This window comes from Temnothorax americanus, unplaced genomic scaffold (genome assembly GCF_048541705.1).
Source record: "Temnothorax americanus isolate GAGA-0224 unplaced genomic scaffold, ASM4854170v1 Scaffold56, whole genome shotgun sequence".
Taxonomy (NCBI): Eukaryota; Metazoa; Arthropoda; class Insecta; order Hymenoptera; family Formicidae; genus Temnothorax; species Temnothorax americanus.
Window position 1 is genome coordinate 162,019 of NW_027509712.1, and position 16,612 is coordinate 178,630.

At 37.6% G+C, this 16,612-nt stretch overlaps 1 long non-coding RNA gene across 1 annotated transcript; it reads right to left on the reverse strand.

Annotated features, from left to right (window-relative positions):
* Positions 1–14,090: 14,090 nt before the first annotated feature.
* Positions 14,091–16,077, reverse strand: LOC143904679 (uncharacterized). The gene is made up of 3 exons (XR_013259016.1): positions 15,743–16,077; positions 14,354–14,635; positions 14,091–14,258 (listed from the first exon to the last, which is right to left on the reverse strand). It is a non-coding gene; the product is annotated as an uncharacterized LOC143904679 (long non-coding RNA).
* Between the last annotated feature and the right edge of the window lie 535 nt (positions 16,078–16,612).

Below are 16,612 nucleotides of genomic sequence, written 5' to 3' on the forward strand. Positions count from 1 at the left end.
TGACGCCCACGAGCGCGCTTCTCTTTCTCTTTCTCTCTTGCCTTCTTCGTTTTGCGTGAAATTCCCACAGGATCCGAGAAATATCCCCTTCCCCAAAGCACGTCCAAGAAACATTATCATATGCTCTCTCGGAACGCGCCAGCTTCTTGCCAGAAGGTCCAACACATCAAGGAACCATACGAAAAACGATCTCACGCGATTTCCAACACCGCCTGTTCCGGCTTTCCGGAAGTCCCCTACACGATCCATTTGTTTTGGAGGTTGTTTTTTTGGAGGTGCCGTATGTCACATTTTGGGGCATGATAATTTAAGTTTTAAATGACGTAAATGAGACAAGTGGGCATACAGTAGAAATAGAGATAACACAGAGCCATTGAATTGATTAAATTATGTATAAAATTTTGTTACTTTAACTTCAACAATTATGCACGTTATTACATAACATTGATCCTTTTTACTTCTAAAAATCTAGTGATTAATAAAAGAAATTCTGATCTTTTTTTCAAGAAATTCGGTTTTTCGGTAGGAAATTATGCGAAATAAATCAAAGTGGGATGGCTCACGGATCACGAGGCTGCGTTGCATCCCCCAACGCGCCCCAAGCGATCGCTGATTGTCGGGATCATAGTATCAAATAGTTCGCCCGATTCATCTTGGCTTCGGTAGCAAGCAATCGACTACGGCTCCTGGTTTGACCAGATTGATCGGAGGGTTCAATGACGGTGCAGATAGCTACCGCGGATGATGCGTTCAAAGCACGCAATCCGATTAAAGACGAGGTCGATGGCTTATATTCATTTCGCGATGTGCAATTTGTATTGGTACACGGAGAAAAAAAAAATGATGTTGTATCAACAGCATTAGAGCTAATTAGAAATAATCTTGTTAATTCAAATGTCATGATTTTGTTTTAATAAAATAAGTATTTCTTTTAATAAAATAAGTATTGTTTCATTAATACTGTTATTGAATTAACAAGATTATTTCCAATTAGTTCTAATGCTGATGTTGATACATCATTTTTTTCTGTGTATTTTATTAATGAATAGATGGTCTTACCTTTAGATGGCCTTAAATGAAAATATCTTTGTTATTAATATTTTTATTATTCCTGAAACACGTGATAATTCTTCAAAAACATTGTCGCGTCAATTTTTACGATTGCGAGTCAAGGCAAAATCAAGGATGCAACAATTTTATTCTCTAAGTAGTACGATCCCGAAGACGTTCGGAAGTGAGCGGGTGGCAGCTGCGCTGAAATTTCCGCCTCCGTTCAGTACTCTGTTCACGACACGCGTTCGCTGTCGTGAAAATGGGCGTGCGACACGTAACGAGACTCGAACGGCTTCTGTATATACGAATTCGGACAATGCCGGACAACGGTCGCGCTCGTGTATCCATGCACTACAATGCCGGTGAGCGATCGGCATTGATGGGCGTGCAGGGATCCTTTATGGAAGAACTCTGTGACGGCTTGTGGGCGTCCTGGGTTTCCACATTTTATGCTTCAATGCGGGGGGGGGGAACTAAATGTCTCATTTAAGAAAAACTTCCGGCAGGTCACGCCCCGTGATCTCGGACCGCGTAATCGTCCGTTCGAATGGGATGCTCGTGAACCGACTTGACAATCGGCAAATCACCATTATGTCATTGCGCTTATTTATTGCCCCCTTTCCATCATGATCGAAAGCTATTTCGCGAAGGAAAATAGATAGTCTTGAAAAATCTTATCTTAAATTAAAAATTATTTTTTTAGAGAATATCTAAAGATTAGAAAGAATATTCCTTTTTTCTCTTTTCTTCTCTGTCACGCTACACTTTAGTTGTGACAGAAATATAGATGTTAGTTTGATTTATCCAGAGCTAAAAGGTAAATCTTAAATTGAAGCTAAAATTTGAAATTGTAATTGTTTGCATATCAATATTTCATTCGCAACTCATAAAATACTGTTGCAATTAAAAACTTCAAAAATTTGTAATTAATAATAGAGATTACTCACGAATGACATTATCAACCATGAGTCATATCGATCTATTATTATTCTGTAATTTTGTAGATTTCTTGATTATAAGAAGCATCAGATTTCAAGGAGGTTTCGTTTTAGATATGGTCGCAAAATTATACATGGACTATTTCCGTGTCGCGATGATGTAAGACTGCCGATCGTGTCACATGGACCAGCGTGAATAATTTATTGTTCGCCAGTGGTTCAACGATTCTCCCATTTCTTTAATATATCTAAAAACTGCTCTTCTCAGTGTTACTCAGGGCGTGACGATCTGGACCAGATGGTCCAGTATGTGGATACGACCGTAAGATTTCTATCTACACCCGGCAAAGACGTTCTAATCGTTTGACTTCCGTGAAATCACAAAGTCGCCGGCTACGTAAGATCTTGTTATTTCACAGTCTCTCGCTAGTATGGGATTTTATGGTGTAGCCAACAGTCGACATTAACTGACTAATTCTAGCGAGTTTTATAGCTTATCGTAGACTAGCCAGATTTATTTGATAATTTATAATAATTACACGATATTTTTTTGTAAACTTTTAATGATTTATCAATTATCGTGCTACGATACCTGCATTTTCTACTGTTAGTAGATTTTACGATAGCATATTTTAGTTATATTATTCGGTAAGCATTAAAGTATTATAAAAATAAATATTAGATTTTTATTGACTGATAAATTAAACAAAAAAATTAAAAGAAATGGCAATACTTGGATAAATATCTGCCATCAGCTCGCGTATTTGTATGAAACTATCGTGAACCTTTCTTTGCGGCATCGATGTCTTTCAAGCGGATTTTGAGACGATTTTACGGCGGTTCGACAACAATGCGGGGCGTGGGAAGTTCGGTTAAAAGCCAAATGACGCAATTTGTCAAGCGGCGGCTCCAAAGGCGGTCGAATATTGTATGAGCACGTTGCCACGAATGAGGAAAGATTTTTTGGTCATACATAGAAATAAATACATTTATCATTATAATAATATGCAATTAATACGCAAGACACATCACAAGAATTGCTATATTATTATACAATATATTAATATATCCTAATATCGTCTTAAATATAATACTACAATATATTAATTTCATCTTTTTATTAATCGGAGTGAGTTTTGGATCGTTTTTCTCAACGTTAAATTGACATAAATTTTAATTACCAATGCATTAATAAGTAACGAGTTACACTTAAATTCACTCCAAGCAAAAACTCGATTATGAATCCTTGAGAATACGTTTATATTATTTTTTCAATAAGGATATATGAAATTTGTTGAAGAATATTGTTTTATTAATACTTATCAAAGAAAAGTCAAGTTTCCGCTATCGATTCACACATTTTATCGGTCACCAGCTCGATCTACCGTCGCCGCGACGTCGCTATCGTCATCCACCAATGAAGAAAAATGTGGTGCTCCGTGGCCCGTAGATGGGAAGGTCGTAAATTTCGCGTTGACTGCACGCACTTGCCGTTGATAGACAGTCGTGACCCCTCGGTGGGAAGCGCGCGAGAGTTGGTCGTTTCTAAAAATCGTAGAATGGATTCACAATTAATGGTGAACGTAACTCACCGAGCTATCCCGCCTGACTATAAGGACGTTTATGTTCGCGCGCGGACGAGTCATTCGATGCAAATACGGTTCGATTTTTCGTCATATATCGTTTTAAACGCATTCGTCTTGCACAGCGAAAGTGCGCGAGAGCGAAAGACCGATCTCTCACGTCTCTTTCTCCGCCGACAAAACATTATTTAATGCTGCATTATAATCGTAATAGAAAATTTTCTTATTGCATCGAAAATATTCGTAACGAAATTGAACTCTGTATAAAAACGTGATTTAAAGTCATCAGTTTAAATGTCAAATATAAAGCATAAAAAGCGTGCACGTTGTAAATTAAAATGCTTATTTTAAGTTTAATTGTGAAAGAAGGTATTTAAATCGCGAGATCACTAAGATCACTAAGGATATTGTTCGTTATAGATTTTCTTTAATTTTTTTGTAACACTCATACGGATATCTTATTCCCCGGATAATCGTTGAATATCCCTTTAGTAACCATGGAGATCAAAGTCAGTGCGGTTTTCTCCACTGAGGGAGATCAGTTGGACGTGCACACCATGCACGGTTAGGAAGAAGTTTCGATGCAAAATTCGGAGTCGCCTTAACGAAAGGAGTCGTCGCGCGGATCGGCATACGTAACGCAATAACGTCGAACTCGGTTCGACAGACCCGGGACAAATACGAAATACGTGCACGCATACGTATCGGGAGCAGACGATATTTTATCGCAGCGCGTGCCCGCCACTTGGTTATGCGGAATGTGTCTCCCCCAGTGCCTGGCACCGTCCCCTCCCCCCTCCTCCGGGCTAGGAAACTTACCGATATCTACTACCGCGCCGGCCTTCTTCGCCGCCTCGATCTCGTCATCCTCCGTAAGGCGATGTAACAACTTGATTCCATATTCCCGAGGCGGTTGTGTCGCCCGTGAAGAATTGAATGAAATAAAATAAAGCTCCGGATTCCCCGTGTTTTATGGCGCGGGCTCGTTCCCTATCCAGCCGCAGAGCCGCATATCCACTTCGGCCGCGTGTGTGCGCGCGTGTCTACATACCGTGGAGCTTCTGGCCTCCTCGTCCTCCTCGTTTTGTTCCTATCCCGTTCCCTTATTCTTTTTTCTCCCCTCATCTCTTCTCTGCCCTGCATTTCTGCGCACCGCATGGTTTTCAACTGCCCTTTTGCCGATTATAGCTCGGTGTCCAGTTATATTTCTGGGTTACTATATACTATTGAGAATTAATGGTGTTTCTGTGATAAACGGTTACGAAAAGTAAATAATTAAAATTTAGTTCTTGTTTTTATTTTCTGTTAGGAAATAATCGGTCTTTATCGTGTAGCATGCATTATTAAAATTGTATCAAACATGAAGATCATACACTTCTTTTAATTTGAAACTTTTTTCTGAATCATATCCTAAGCTGAAGTTTTACGTCTGTTACATCTACAATATAGATTTTACAACACAAAAGAATTTTCTTATAATAAATTAGAAATTGCTACAATGATCTGATTTCTATGAATAAGCTCCAGATCTTTTCTAATATTTCACGGATATAATATTCTTTTGCCGTAAAAATTATAAGTAGAATAAGGAAGAGTTTTGAATGATTCAGAACAGAATTATGCCCGCGAATTATGCGTCGCATTTAAAAGAGATAAGGTCCAATACGAACTGACAAAGTAAAAATGATCCCGGACGAGAAGGCGGGGGGGTTGAGGACCGGGAAAAAGACGGCGGTGGCGAGGACGGCGCGGCGAAGGAGATGAAGAAGAAGTGGGCGCGCGGGAAAAAAGTGATGCCGTAAAGCACTCAGCAGGGCGCGTGATCCGCTTACGAAAGTCAGCTGGGTCTACGTTACTACATTACCGGGTTACCATTTTACCAACTCCGGGTTATATCTTCATCCGCGACGTCGCGCGAGCGTGACCGAAGACGCTTAACGCTTGTTTCGTTCCACGCTTTTGGCGTCTAAAACCCGAGGGTTTTCGCGATAGCCTCATGATTCAGTGATAGTAACATAGAAACTAAAGAATACTGAAATTAATTACACAGCGAGATAATTGGTAGAATTTACGATAAATCCATAGTTAACTTAAATCTGTAATTCAAAAAAAACTTTGCTAATGGCACATATAATTTATAACTACTGATGATCATCTGATTGCTCGATTATTTCATGTGGAAACGAATGAGTTAATAAAATATTTGACAGATTTAGCTATACACGTAAGTTTTGTGTATAAAATCGGATCTTCGGAAAGAAACATATGTACAAATACATACAGCGATGGAGGGTGGCGACGAAGGCGTCTAGATAGAGAGTGAGAGGCAGGGGAGTAAGTTTGCCGGGGAGAAAAGACGTGAATATAACGTGAATAAGGGGAACGTATGTAAACCGCATTCCTGCGGGACGAATATACGCGCACCCAGTTTTTATATCGCGCCTTCCCATCTGTGACCGCCCGACGAGGCTGTAAAACTCGTGCGTCGTTGTGCACCAAAAGGTTTCCAGGAAGCTTCCTTTCCTCTCGGCTCTCGCGGCTCTTGGATGAGTTTATGTCGCCACGTAGCCGCCCGTACTAAGGATCGCAGGAAAGGAGACCGGGAAACCAAGGAGAATCGTAATAGACGCGCATAAAATCTGCGTCGTTCCTTCGTTAAAGCCGAGATTGAGCTAATCGTGACACGTATCAATTTTCTCCGCAATTAATATTTTCCATGTGTCATCTAGCTTTTGATTTTACAGATGATAGTCAAAAGGGCTTTCTCAACGAGTCGCTATTTGATCGAGTTTTATGCTGTCAGTTTGATTTTTTAAAGAGCTCCATGTTTATTTAATATAAAAAAAGGGATATTTTTACGTTGATCTCTTGTGTGTTTGAAGTAAAAACACTGTACACTAATATTGAATGTATCGCAATGAATCATTCGGAATTTCTGAAACCAATGATTGACAAGTTCCTAGGAATTTATTATGATTATTGATGGGATTCTTTCTTTTTAGAAGAATTTTTATTATACATAGTTTCTTTATACATATATATTCTGATATTTTTTCTATTACATAATTTATTTTTTTACATTGATTTTTCTTACATGTAATATTTTAGGATATATACAATTTATTCTATCATACTATAAAGTTTATTTTTATTTTTATTATAAAATAGAAATAAATTTATTATTATTCTTTTTCAAATTTTTACACCCCGAGAGGAGAAAAATTACGTCTCTTTAATAAATGAAGAAAAAATGTATCTATATATTTTTGCGACTTTATTTTAATCTTTTTTTATTTATTAAAGTTACGAAAAATTCTTCATTTATTAAAACTAATTTTTTTCTTTCTTTTAAATTAAAACTTTAAAAAAAGATAATATTAAATTATAGGTACCTGTATATTATAATTTACGTAAATATTTTTTGATAAAAATAAAAATAAATTTGATTCTTTAATTAAACTTTAAATATATGTATGTAAGTTAGATTTAATAATTTTTTAAGTATCTTTATACGTATAATCATTAATCAATCAGATTTGTCGTTAAACCAAGAATTAAATAATTTGCTTGTTAAATATAATTAAAGCATTTTATTGAAGATGTCTATAAAATCGCAGCACATTCAAATTGAAATATAAGTAACGATCTTTTCATTAAACTTCTCTAATATCGAATAAAATTATCTCAAGTAACCCCCAATCATTGAAATCAATTTTACTATACAAGGAAAACCGAACATTTGGTGTACATTTATTTCGTAATGTTTCGTAAATTTATTTCGTACGTTTATTCCGTTGAATATTTTATAACGGCAATTTTGATTTGTTGACTACGTCATTCGGCGCCTTGTTTTTGCGTACAGCGTGACGTATTTACACATGGTCGCCCGTCACATCGCCGCGCTGTTATTCGTGCGGCAGCACTCGAGCCGGCAAGCCGTAGCGCGATACGCTCCGTGTATCGGCACGTTGTTATTCCTCGAAACGCGATTCTTGCTTACGAACAATTAACGATTATATTGTCTCTCGCGAATGATTACTAATTTTCACGTTAAGCAAGACGGCGATTGTTTGTCGCAGTATAATAGAATATCCGCGTGACGTCGTTTAAATCAAAACGCGCATTCGGAGGAACAGAAACTGTAATAGTGACGAGTACATTTACGAATAATAATCGCGCATTTCTTTAACAATGCTTGGCTTTGGATATGTATATTTCGCGAGATTGATATATTTTCGCCAATTTAACATGAGTCGTCTACTATTTTCGCATCGAGAGCGCGGAGTATAACAATGCTGGATCGTCGGATATACATCGTCGGAATAATTTATATAATGGAAAGCCGTGATACATCGACTGTTCATTAATTTGGAATACGCGTGATAGAATATATTCAGCATATATGTACGTTTGTAATACGTTAACGGTTAAATATTTCGCGGCTGCGGCGAGTCGTTCGTGTTTGCGCGCGGCGTACGCCGTAAGTACTGTTGTTTACGTTAAAGTCACTTTGTTATCATTCATACGGCGAGACTCGAGCAAGTAGGCAGTGGCGCGAGCCGTTCCGAGTGCTATCGTTACCTACTTTGAACACGATCGCGACAGGTATCAGAAACCAAGCGGGATCATTTCCTATGATTGTAACAACTAACGATGGTTCATTAAACAGTTAATTAATTCTCGCGATTAACGGATCTTAAGCTATCGAAAGAATTACTTTATTGAAGCAGCATATTTCACAGGATTTACTTATTTAAATAATAATTGAAAGCTCGTAAATTCTACAATTTTTGGGCTATATTTTGTACAAAAGTCTCTTAAAGATAAATATTTAGATTTGAGTATCTCACATTACGCTGTAAATTTTTTGGCAATTTAAATACGACTTAATTGTCATTCGCAGATTGAAAATGCGGAGTGATACATAAATCGCTGATTCGAGGAATTCAAGTAACGAAAAATTACGAAATATTAATGTACTGCACATGATTTTCTTCGTGTTATTTTTTCATTATACAATAAAATGCGCGTTGCATGTGATTAACGTCGGAAGTGCCGTGCAAAGTATCGTGCCAAATATCGTATTTTGGTAATTCATGCGTGCGTGATTGTAACGAACCGCGTTTTTGAGAATGAACATTGTGCTATATGAAAAATCAAGAAAAATGCTGGGGGAGGAAATGCGGGGAAGCAATGAGCATCGGCAGAGCAACAATAAAGTAAGTGACAATTATTCATTATTTTATTTATTACTTAATTTCTGCGAAATATTACTTGTTGATAATTATTTTTCGTGTATAGTAATTTACACGGAAGGCCTAAAAGTTTTAACTAGCTTGTTTTTAAAAAATAACTTACTGAAAGTTTCTTCAAATCAAAGAATTCAGAACCGTAATCTTACAATATATTTTTTTTATCACGGAGTGCCACTATATTCACAAAGTAACTTTACTTGACAGTATTAAATACATTTTGGCATCGAAATGAGGAACCACGCGAGCGCAGCCGTTTCGCGGCGTAACAAGTGGCTAACGCGTTACTTAATAAATTAAGTGACAACGGCGCAGCTGTTCCTCTTAATGAAACATTAGTTCGGCACGATGCTGTGCCGTCGTCCTCGACTATGCTCGTTTGCCCGATGATAGACGATACGCCCTGATGATTCCAACGATACTCCTTCTCATTCTCCTTCGTTTTCTCGTTCTCCCCTTAGGGGAATTTATTGTGCCTTTTATTCTTGCGGAAACAAGAAGCGCGGTTTATTTTTAAACTTCTTAGATTTGATCTTACGATACACAAATTTCAATCAATGTATTATATATAAAGGTAAGCATGTGCGTGAGAAAGAATACTGATGTTGATGAGATGATATCAATTGATGATACGATGAATTCTACATATGAATTCTAATTGTGAGGCGATTTTTCTCTGTCTCTGTCTCTCTCTCTCTCTCTCTTTCTTTCTTTCAATCAATTTAATTGTTACGTTACAAGCTTTTTAATTTGCATTTTTGGAAATATAACATTTTGTACGTACGCGATCAAAGGTAGATACAACTGATCGAGAGCACATCGAAAACGAGCTAACAGGGATTAAAGCTCTTCTTCCAGAGTACTCCACACAATTCTAGCTGCAATGTAGAGAAAGAAAATATAATTAACCGGCTTCAAAGGGCCGCGGTTGCACCGCATGTCGGATACCGCGCGGCGGCTGTGCAACCATTGGCGCAATCGGCCTTTTGACGGGGATGGAAATACAGAAATAACAGCGGCGCTTTTCATTGCGGAAGCGGCGGGGTTATATTATGCATTTTCGCAGCACAAGAGAGAAAGAGAGATAGAGAGAAGGAGCGGGAGAGAGTGAAAGAGAGGTGTAGGCACGGCGGCTACAGTAGGTATATAGCAGCATTGGCAGACGTTCCCGTCATTTTCCAGACGCGCTTCCATCCTTTTTTTCCCATTCGTTTACAAAGCTATTATTACGAGCGTTATATTAAACTCTGGCTCGTGGTGTGACTTGTATGGCAGACGCGCTTCTATTCACTACATAATTAAAAGCCACATTCATATAGCCGAGTCCATTCGCCGTGCGTATATTCGCGCGCCGCGCGGACCTGTTCTTCGCGACTGTCCGGCCGGAGAGTCCTCCGGAGCCCGCGAAAGTCAAGAATGACAATGCTTCTTCGTCGTCCCATTGTGAGCGACCGTCGGCTTTTTACGTTGCCGTTCGATTCGTCGTCGGATCGAACGCGTTGCGCAACTTCCGCTGCGCTCGTCAGCGTCCTCTCGTACCTTGTTATTTTATAATTACTTGCACGGGTATATACTATTTCTTACTTTAGAGACCGACTTAATTAAGCCATTGTTATTATACATCGTATATTATTATTGATTGGAACTAAATTAATTATTTTAGAGTCTGTTTGCTTGATTTTCCTGTTAAAAAAACTATTTTTAATATTTTATTAAGGAATTTCCTTCGATAAATATATTTCTAAAAGGTCGTAAAGTATTTCCATTATAGTTGCTCAAGATTTTTTACATGCTTTACGATTTCAGTAAATGTAACATTTTTTCCCTATATCGTGTTTCTTCTACTATTCAATTATACCTAATGAAATAATTCGTTACTTCAGCATGAGATTTTCATTATCTTCTCTTTTACATTGAATAGCTTTGAAACGTTTCTTTGTTATCTCTGCTGTTGCAATTCGATCTCTATCTCACGGTATTTTTCGAGATATGTGTACTTGACTCTCTCGAATACTCCTCCTCTCGAGGAAGGGAAACTTTATCCGAAGCTCTGGTCGAGCGATCGATCCTTGGGCTAGCGCGCCCGAAGAAAGCGAGGAGATCTCCTTTCGAATCAACATAACAAATTCAATCTCACGACGTGTGCCGATGGACCACGATAGCCACCGCCGCTGACATCCCCGCGAAATGTATGGGTGACATCAGCATATGCATGAAAGAAGGGCAGCCGCTGTCAGTGTCGGCCGCCCACTATATCGATTGCCTTTTGACTCTCGTGCTGCGGTCACTGCTAGCTGGTGGTGCGATCGCTCGCCGAAGGGATGAGGGCGAAGGGCGAGAGAGAGCGAAGAAAAAAAAGCGGAAGAATAGACAGGCGTACTTGCGCAGAAGTACCAACTGCAATGTGATGGTCGCGTTAGAGATGGCTGCGATGCTAAAAAGAACATCGATACTTTTGACCCCATAAGTAAAGATTCTTTAATTTTTAACATTTAATACTTACATATTAAACTTAAGCTTTCGACATTTCATTAACTAATCTTTTCCCGTGTATTGATTATTAAGGCCCGGGCACATAGAAAAACTTAAGCAGTAATTAAGACGTAAGCAGTAAAGAAATCAACGGTAAGCAGTAAAGAAATCGCTTACCGCTTATACATTATGTCTTAAGTTCTTGACTGTGATTGGCTGATTTGCTCACTGCTTAAATCTTACTGCTGAAGTTTTTCTACGTGCCCGGGCCTTAAGTACTAGTAATAACACTGATAATCTGTATAATACGTTTATTCCTATTTTTTAAAACGATTTATGTAGGATTTAAGCCTCTTCAATTTTTTAATTTTAAATTTCTATGATTACTTTTCATGAAACATATCGATATTTTATTAACTTTATTTCGATATTTTTTAACAATAGTTAGAGATGTAAATAAATAAAATGCATACATTATTCATAGTCTTGGAAAATAATCATGGTTAGTGTGCGTAGATAAATCATCATGCATAAATGATGCGACGCTAAGCGTCCTATTAGGTCACAAACTACGTACGTATTGATTTATTATCCGTCTTACAGCAAGCTATCTTGGCGGCAAATGAGCGAATAAGATCGTACATCAGTTTGTCATATGCTATTATTTTAATATTCCGAAAAGTTACGATTGAAGATTGTTTTTTTTCTTTAAACATAAAGTTGATCTGTATACTTTTTATAAATGCACAAGAAGTTTTTCCGTACTTTTTAGGTGTATGTCATAAAAATTTATACAAATAAATTTGCGACAGAGAGTGGGAGAGAGAGAGGAGGAGGAGGGAAATAACATATTTATTTCTAAAGAAGAAAGAAAATATCCTTATTTCTTGTGCCTCAGATAATTTACCGTATGTTTTCAACGGAACGTTCACTCTCTGTTTTTCTTATTTATAGAACTAATCTCAATATAACGAGAAATACAGTCTTCCTGCGGAGAGCAAATTAAAATACGATAATAAGTGCAATACGCGCTCCGCTATTTCTTCTATTTGAATTCTTTTTCTCCAGTACATTAGATTATCTCACTACTTCGGAAAGGAAATTCCCTTCGACGTGGCGTCGCCGACGTCTCGTTTCGAAATTAATCGAATGCCGCGGATTTATTTTCTTGGGAAAACCTTCCAATCTCGTCGCGTGCGCTAACGATCTAATTAGAAAAATATAGTCGATTTATATTTATGAGTTCGTTATGGCCGCGCGCGGTCGCAGAAAAATTGCCGCGGGGAAAACTTTGGGTCGGCAGCGTTGAGAAGTCGAGTTTTTAGCTCTGTCGAAGAGCAGCGGTAGTCCATTAGGAACATTCGGGGGATGGGCATTCTTATTACGGCGTCAAGGGTAACTTGCGATTCATGTCGGGCAATAATTACTCCCACGTAACATCAGCGCAACACAGGGTGGGCGATGAGGGCGTCGATGGCGCGCAAGTTCGGCGAGGAGCTTTCGTAGGCACGATGACAAATGGACGACGAAGAGTGGGTTTTTCTGTGTGCGTGCTCGAGAGGAAGCTCCTCCGTTTCTTCTTTACGCCGGCAAATAGCGAGCAGCGCAATTGCGGTAAACAAAAACTGGACCACCGCCTGAAAGTTACAAATCGAAGTGATCGAAGTTATAAATTGAGCATTATATTAGGTATGTCGAAGAAGGTTTTAAATAAATATAGGTTAAAAATAAATAAAATAAATTAGATGCGAAGCTGCAAAACAGATTTTTCTCACTATTTAAGGTGTTCCGTAAACATCATTGTGTTAAATAATATCATACTTAAATGAAACAATGTAATTATATTCACAAATTATGCATAAAGTGTGACTTTATTTATGTAAGTTATTATTATCTACGCAATTTTTCTTTTTTTTAATTCTAAAATTGTTGTAAATTTCTTTGATACATTTGGGGGTTTATTATTTGTATATAAACTACTAAATTTACAATTAACGCGCAATTCATTTTATGTTAATATTATTTCACATGATTTGCTCGCAATAAATAAAATTGTATAGGTTTGCTAGGGTTTTGCAGATAGTTTTTAAAAAGCTTATTGCCGAGCATTCATTAAATCCTCGCGTGAGCTCGACCAAGAGGGCGCCTACTTTTCGTTGCCTCCACGTTTTCTACAGAGGGGGAGGTAAGAAAAAGCGATACGCGTTCGCTACAGTTCGTTAGCGACTCCAGGGAGTTAATTAGCGAAAAAGTTAATTTTTTGCGCGCTCATAAACGGACACCAGTGATGAAATACGAGCTTGATAAAGCAGGCAAGTACTCGCGGGGAAACCGGAGTTTTTGGCGCGGGAAGAAAGGGAGACCCGTAGCAAGTAAATAGATTAACATTGTTCTCGCTTGACGGGCCGCTGCGTTTAGTTTTCAAGTATTGCGTAACTTTAGCATTTTATGATCGTCTCTAAACTCAACTGTTTTTTCAATATTGTAATTTACATCGTTATGCGTAATACCGTAAGATTATGAAAAATATTTAGATTAACCAAAAGTTAACTTTAAGCTGACGAATCTATCTTACCAAAATCTTAAAGAAATCTTAAAAAAATAACGTATTTTAATATTTTATTTATTTATTTTATTATTGAATAGAAGTAAAAATGTTAGAATTTTTTGCTTATTTTCTCTCTCTCTCTCTCTCTCTCTCTCTCTCTCTCTCTTTCTTTCTTTCTTTCTCTTTCTATACCAATGGTTTTTGTTTAAATTTTTTTTTTAAAAAAAGAATTATGTATGACCAATTAAATGACGAATTAATCCGTATATTTAATACGATAAAGCGAATTTTTGATGAGGAAGTTGCGACGTGTTATGTAAATTTTGGGAACGTCGTTAAAAAGAGGAGCAGCAACCGGGCCGTCGAAGAAGCAGGAGATAACCGATGGTGCACCGGTGCCGCTTGTGAAGTCCTAGAAAGAAAAATATTTTTGTTTCGTTTCGTGCCGCAAATACGCGGCTGACTCGCCCGGCGGCGGCAGCGGCGCTGAACTTTCTGAATAATTACCGCGGCTATGAGCTTGATTCATCACCGAAGTTCGCCTTCCTAAGATGCTTTATCTGCGCGTCGCAGTCTCAGCGAAATTAATATGCTAATACCCCGCGTGGTCCCCTCGGCCTCGACATCGTACACCCTCGAGAGCTCGGGTTCGAGAGATCGAGCTCCCGAGCCCTCGACCTTACTTCGCTACGAGCCTCGCATCGGAACCTCGTTGTCCTGGCACCACATTCTGGTAGCGAGCCTTAACAAGTTATCGCGTTCTGTCCGCCCAATGTCCAAAGCTCAGTTCTACGGAAGATTGATAGATCGATTAATTTCCCTAATTATTTCAAAGTTGCAATTATATCGCTACATTAGTTTGACATATATTGAGCCTGATTATTTAACTCTTAAATCGAAAGATTCTTTTAACTTTTATTATTAGATAAATCAGTTTTTTTAGATTACTTACAGAATTTTTAATAATTCTGCATCTTAAAACTTAGGAAATAATATTGTTTTAATAATAAAACTCCGCATAATTTGATTTTTATCGAGCTAATTTGTTATTTAAATGACATGATATTTCTTGGCATGATAAGATATTTCATTACTTGTTATTATTTATTAGTATGGTTTTTAATTTTTAATTTTTTAAGCTGATTATAATTCTTATTCTCTCCTCTGAAAAATAATTTTAATAATACAAACATAGATACATTGATATTAATGAATAAAGAAAGTTCAAGAAATTTTAATTTTTTCTATTTAATTTAAAAAATATATTTTTCTAATTTTTAAACAAATTTTAATTCTTAATCAACATTCGAATTTTTAATATTTATTAATATCTTAATAAACCGTGCAAGTTTGAAACTAAGTTTAATTAAACTCTGTCAGCTGTCTGCATTTATGCAGCTTTACTTCAGTAAAATTCTTTAACGTTAAGTAACTTTGTAATTATATCTCAACTTGATTGGCATCTGGTAATAATATACAAACACTCGCAAACGATGGTATAACAATTTCATTATTTTTGAACACTTTATAACTCGTTTAAGAAAATTATGCAAAATATTCTAGAAGTTCTGTAGACAACCCGCCGTTTTACAAGTTCAGGCACGTAACCCTGTTGCGCGGCGCAAATACGCCACTCCGCTTCACGGTATCAGCAACACCCATTACAACCGTTTACAACGAAGCTTAAATAACTCTTTCGATCCATGTCGACTACACATAACGAAGTATACGAATGTGGTAATCGAGGTAGGCATGTGCCAGCAACAGTGGATGTTGCTTGGCAGTAAAGTCGGAGGGTTTCAGAGAGAGGGAAAGAAAGAGAGGAAGAGGGCCGTGGGATAAAAATTGATCCATCAGTGGCTGGCACGACGTGTAATTTAGTAATGAAGTCCATACCTCTCGTTCGAACGTGCGCGCGGCAGTAAATCACGAGACATGGATTGGGGCTCGTCCCGTCCAGATGTGACCCAGTGCTTTCCGCTAATTTGCTGTTCCCGCAGTGTGTGGCGGCCGTGTTCCCTTCCTCGTCAGGTCGCGCTGGTGCGAGAGCGAGAACACGCTGCACCGGGAGCGGCCGGTTGGTTGGTTGGTTGGTTAGTAACCGTGTTTCTGCTTTTTGCCAACTATGTTTCCGACCGTTATTAGCAAAGCCGTCCTTATCAAGAAGCGCTCGTCTTCCCACGTCTTACTAATGGCATGTCCATTCGCGAGACGATAATCACATTGCTGATCGAGAAGCCGTTTTGACATGATCATCATTTCCATCCACTCAATACGGCAAATTATTTTACGCGAATCAGATAGTTTCTCTAAAATCTTAATTTTAACATTGTGTGACTAAACCCCGTGCGAATCAAATTTTTACTCATAATGTTCGCGCTTAAAATATAGCTATGGATAATTTATTCACAAATATTATCAGTGCGATATCAATACCGAGCAAATCTTATCAAGAAAACACATATTGACAAATTATTAAATATATATATATATATAATTAAGGAAATAGCTTAAAAATATAAAAGAAAAGAGAGGAACCATTATGTTTTATTAAATAACTGTCATAAATTAAAAGTATATGTATCAGCAAAAATAGTATCGTTTATCAAATTTTAAGATATTAAAATATGGATAAACAAATAACATTATATAAGACAGTTCTCAATATTATAGTATTCATGATTATTCCTGATACCTGCTAATAAATATCTTATGTCTTGATGAAAATGTTGGAATAAAAGTAACTTTCTGCTATCAGAATATCAA